The following is a 5,894-nucleotide window of genomic DNA, read 5'->3' on the forward strand; positions in this document are numbered from 1 at the left end:
CTCTCTCGGGAGGGATGATCTAGAGTCCGTTCGGGGCTCCGGAGAGGGGGATTCGTTGCCATCGTCATCATCAACCATCCTCCATCACCAATTTCATGATGCTCACCGCCGTGCGTGAGTAATTCCATCGTAGGCTTGCTGGACGGTGATGGGTTGGATGAGATTTACAATGTAATCAAGTTAGTTTTGTTAGGGTTTGATCCCTACTATCCATGATGTTCTGAGATTGATGTTGCTATGACTTTGCTATGCTTAATGCTTGTCACTAGGGCCCGAGTGCCATGATTTCAGATCTGAACCTATTATATTTTCATGAATATATGTGTGTTCTTGATCCTATCTTGCAAGTCTATAGTCACCTATTATGTGTTACTAGTTGACCCGTTGTGCCAAATTGCGCAGAGACCTGCTGAAGTCATGTTGTCGATGAAAATAGTTTCATGCTGCAAGAACCTTCAACTAAATCATGCTATTTTTTAAACAAGTTAATTACGTTGTTAAATAATAGTTTGGGAAAAGGAAAACTTTGCATAATATGAATATGTTCAGTTTGAAAATATGGCCACTATGATGAGGGAGTAAAGTTGGCATGGTTGTATTTTTTTATCAAGTTTGAAAAATTGGTTATCATGATGAGAAACCTGGTCGTGCATCTTTTTCCTGCAAAAAAGAGGGAAAAAGATAAGAAACCTAAGAAAAAAACATGTCTTTGTTGTGCATATACAAAGATATAGGGATCAAGAGGTATTAGGATAGCCCATATGTTATTTAGCCCAGCCCACGTAGAGCGATGTTTGTGGCCCGTGAGGTGCTGAATATGAAGCGGCAGGGGGAGGATCTAGCGGAGACTGTCTATCCCCTTCCTTTCTTTCCCGGTTCCTCAGCTGGGTGACAAAGGCAGTTCCTCAGCCGCCGACTGGTGCAATTTCTCGCCCATTGCGCCAAATAGCGCAGAGACCCACCAAAGCCATGTTGTCGATGAAAATAGTTTCATTTTGCAAGGACTTCAATACTCATTGTAGAAAGCCCATATATTAAACCATACTCTTTTGAAAATGTCTTTCATTGTGAAATCCAAGTTTGAAAAAAATGTATAACCTTGCACCAAAAAATTATATTTGTATAACACTGCCCATTGCGCTAAACGGCACCGAGTCCCATTTAAAACCATGTACTTGCTAAAACTATTTGCATTTTTTCAGTAACTGTTTTGAGCAAATACATACAATAAGAACTTAGTAAAAGTTTAATTGATTGTCTGTTTAAGCTCACATGAAATGCAAGATGGCAACAACAGAGCACCATTGTATCATGTGCAACAGCAGCCAAAATTAGTTAGCTAATAAATTGTTTGATGGGAACCAACCATTTTAGAGTAGTTTATTCCACATCTCATTCTCTTCGAAAATGAGCCCAAGCGGCCATCGGCAAAAATAAAATTGTTTTGATACAACAATGGTAAGAGAAATGAGTAACCATCAAAGAAACAAAACGTTTAAATTAGTTTTTTCTAACCATGGACTAGAGTTGCATGTGGACTTTATAGAAGAAGGCCAACGTTAAGGAACAACATGTTGACATACTCATCTTGCTCTTCGTTCTTGTCATCAGTCCCGGTAATCAGCTCCTGACCAACACCTTCAGCAACAACCACGACAATGCCCCTTCTTCTTGCATATACAGGAACTCAATCTCGTCTCCCTTTCCTTAAACATGGATATCAATCTCAAGCAGCAGCCGACTGCTCAGAATGGCATGAAGAGTAATGTGGCCGATGCTCCTGCTCATTAGTATGACAAGACCGGTGCCATTCACAGCTCTCACAACTTCCAAATGTGCCACGTTGATTGTTTGTTCACTACACTCGACCAACTCCTTGCTCCTGCGATCCGCGGTCCATTTTCGAGAGAAAACATCGGAGATGAAGATTCATTATTTTACTGAGCTCGCAGAAGTTCTCCGACAGCACAATTGTGGGGGTTAACTTGTCAGATCCTCCTTCCCATCTGCATCACACAACACACACACACACAAAACAACTCAGAACTGCACGACTCCAATCTTGAGGAAACATCAAAAAACAAACAGGGAGGCATACCACTAAGTAGGCTATTGGTCTCGGAGCATCTGCCAACCCCTATTGTTGCCACCCGCCACCTGTCTGCCTCGTCACAGCCCTCTGCACAAGGAAAACAGATCATAGTTGCACCACACAATAACATTTGGAGAAAGAACCTTGTATGGTCCATACAATAAACATTTTCTCAACAAAGAGGAACATCTTTCTCCCAACACAGATTAAAAAGCAAAAATAGGCAAATTAATTTTCTGAATACAAACCCACCAAGGTAAGAAAATCAAAATGAGGCACCCAGTAGAGCGGACAGGCGCCCAGCTATTGCATGCTCGAGAGTGCTGGGATCCAGACCAACCCGGCGTACAGGAGGGACGCGCTGATGACGAGGTCATAGACCACATACGAGAAGGACTTGATCAACGAGCACTGAAAGTAGTGAGGCGGGATTGCCTCCTTGATCTGGGCCAGCGTGAATGCCGGCTTGTCCGTCGGCGCATGCTGGAAGATCTCATTGGCGCTAGCGCGTCCGAGCAGCTCCTGCTTCTCCCGCTCCTCCGTCATTCTGCACCGACACCCATGATGTTGCTGACAACAACAGAAAGCACTGGTAATCAGACAGTGTGGATGAAGGTATATATATAGTATATCATTCAAGAACGTATATATATTCTGCGTTGTGTGTGTATCTATTTGTCAAATGAGGCTGAGCTAAACTTCAGTTCAGGTTCAGTCAAATTTTAGACCCAATAAAAAAATGACAAGTTGGACTGGACCAGCTTTCATTCATGACGACACATGTCATTCAGTAAGCTGTACTTGGATAGTTAACTGATTGCCAAGCTAAGTAGAAAGAACTGAAACTCTAATTCAAGACTTTTGATTTGAAATTCAACCAAAAATACAACTGATTCAATGCTGTAGGTCATATGTGTCACCAATTTAAAGAAGAGCTTGCAATCCAAGCCAATATAAAAGACATGCATCGTCCATAATGTTGCAAAACAAAAATCCTGAATTGGTTGGAAAATTCAGACTAAAAAGATCAACAAGTACAGAGAAAGGACCGATTTTGACAAGAAAAACTACTACTACAAGCTGCAAGAAAAACTACTACTACAATTTAATAATTGCACTGTAAAAAGAGCTTATGTTTCACAGTAAAAACTACTGCTACAATATGTAGATCTTTAGCAATGCTACCACCTCCAATGCATACATTTTATGCTCTCTCGAGCCATGATCGCCACACCAAGAACTCGCGGGAGACATGGAGGAGCACGTCACAACAATGCCCTTGCAGATAACTCACGACACCTTCACGCCAATGCCTCCAACCTGCAGATGGGGCTTTTCTAATTAGGAACTATATGGTAAAGAAACAAAAATTATCTGTTCTAATTGAGTCTCAAAAGTGATCAAATTGAAACATATTCAAAATCCATAAAAAAATAACCAAACTGGAACATGTCCAAAAACTATATATAGCTCTAATAAAAGGATGCCTTTAACCACAATAGCCAAGAAAGTAAACAAATTCTTGTGGGTTAACTTGGTGACTTAGACAAACATGAGATCTGGAAACAACCTAAGCGTGCTGCACCGGTGTGATTCTTAGAATATTAAAGATGCTCAATTAAACTCCCATTGGGCATAAGCAGTAAGCTATCTCAAAAACTATCAACCAAAAAAGATGTGTTTGAACTGTGATGGTGTAACCTTGTACTGCTCAACATTGTTCCTCAACCATAACCATGTATCAGTTAGTTGGCAACTTGGCATGGCGATATATAACTCAAAAGCATATGCCAAAAACTGATGATGCGTACCAATATTATTTAAAATCAGCACGGTATGATGCATTTTCACAATAATCAGCTTTCAGTTTATTCTAGAGAAAACAGTTAAACACCTCCCACGATAATATGCCGGCCATCTATAAAATAGACTTCGAGCAAGCAGGCATAATTAAATTAGTGAATTGCACGGATGAGCTAGCAGTTGACCTTCAGCTATATCAAGACAAAGAAAGATGGAAATAAGACACACTTGGGTCACCAGTAAATAGACAATGGAAATCACAGAACGGATCTGGGTCATGCAATGCATGTATGGAAAATTCCAAAATCCCCGTAAAAACAGAGCAAGTAAACTGCACATACTACATAACTGTTTACATATTCAACATGTGCAGATCTAGATTGGTCTGCTGGCATCGCAGGTTCTCCTGGCCAGTGAGCTACATCCAAACTCGTATCTCCCATAAAGAACAAGAATACTAACTGGAATCAGCCAAATTGCAGACAAGGCGATCAAACCTACTGATCTCATAGAGAGGTGGCAGGCATAATGAGAGCAAGCTTCAGCTGGAAGAAAGAAAAAAAAAGCTATGATACACCGAACCCATAGGAGTTGCCATTAGAGAGAAATCTATAGGAGGGAGAGGGGGGAGGGGAGTGGGAGAAACAGAGGTAACGTTGTTGCTTCTTGCTGAGCCTGCGAGCCGAAGGAGGCGAGCAGATCGAGCACAACCGGCTTTCCTGCGTTGAGCTACTACTGGATCTAAGAGCACCGGGGAGGGGGATACCGTGACAGCATCACCGTGTGCTCAGCACTACCAGATTGCCTCTAGAAAGATAAGAATGGCAGCTTGGCAGGCAGGGCACCCGCGACCACCGGGGAGGAAGACACTATGGCGGTGGCGGCTTGGTCCTTGACGACGGTGTGCAGCGCGGCGATGGGGTGATTGAGAGATCGAGTCAACGAACCTGGATGCCAGAGTGGGAGGGGATCGCCGGATCTGGGCAGCCGTGGCATGGGGAAAGGAGGAGCCAGCGCCCCGACCATCCATGGCGTCCCCTGCATCGACCTCCTCATCTCCGGCTTCCTCCTTCCCCAACATCCTCACCCCTCCGCTCCATGGGAGATGAGAGGACGAGCGCGTGGGAGGTGGCAAAGCTGGGCAGAGACAGGGCGACGAGGAGGGAGGGCGTGGCGGCGGCAGACGAGGGAGGAAAGAGGAGGAGGGAGGGTGTGGCGGCTATGGATTGGGGGTTGGGTTTGTGCTCGCTGCGCCCATGACGCGTGCGCTCGCACACGGCGCGGCAGGAGAGGCTGCCTCGCGCCCCCGCACCAGGAAAAGCAACACCCAGCCATTTCGATCCAAGTGGCCACAGTGCCGGCCCACACGTCATCCCTTGCCACGATCCACCGATCGATAAAAATGAGTGTGCATAATTCCAGCGACGATCAAACGGCCAACGCGCGAAAAAATACCTGGTCAAGACCGATCGAACGGCCAACAAAGGATGCCATCGGGGGAGCTCCCTGGGAGCAAGTTGCCCAGCCTCTGTTTTGTTTTAAATGATCCGACAACCCCGAAGTGACAAAAATCGGGATACTTCTCGGTGATGACTGTAGTTTGAGGAGTTCATGTATTCACTATGTGCTAATGCTTTATTCCGGTTCTCTATTAAAAGGAGGCCTTAATATCCCTTAGTTTCCACTAGGACCCCGCTGCCACGGGATGGTAGGACAAAAGATGTCATGCAAGTTCTTGTCCATAAGCACGTATGACTATTTACGGAATACATGCCTACATTACATTGATTAACTGGAGCTATTTCTGTGTCACCCTATGTTATAGCTATTACATGAGGAATCGCATCTGGCATAATTATCCATCACTGATCCATTGCCTACGAGCTTTTCACATATTTTTCTTCGTTTATTTACTTTTTTGTTGCTACTATTACAACTATTACAAAAACCCCCAAAACTATTATCTTTAGTTTTGCCACCGTTACCTTTATTATCATAC

The 5,894-nt window shown here is 43.9% G+C and overlaps 1 long non-coding RNA gene across 1 annotated transcript; it reads right to left on the reverse strand.

The window, feature by feature from the left end:
- Nucleotides 1–3,069: 3,069 nt before the first annotated feature.
- LOC119310951 lies at nucleotides 3,070–5,176 on the reverse strand. The gene is made up of 2 exons (XR_005150816.1): nucleotides 4,843–5,176; nucleotides 3,070–3,412 (listed from the first exon to the last, which is right to left on the reverse strand). It is a non-coding gene; the product is annotated as an uncharacterized LOC119310951 (long non-coding RNA).
- Nucleotides 5,177–5,894: the final 718 nt, after the last annotated feature.

The sequence above is a fragment of the Triticum dicoccoides genome, chromosome 5B, assembly GCF_002162155.2.
Source record: "Triticum dicoccoides isolate Atlit2015 ecotype Zavitan chromosome 5B, WEW_v2.0, whole genome shotgun sequence".
In the NCBI taxonomy this organism is placed as follows: domain Eukaryota; kingdom Viridiplantae; phylum Streptophyta; class Magnoliopsida; order Poales; family Poaceae; genus Triticum; species Triticum dicoccoides.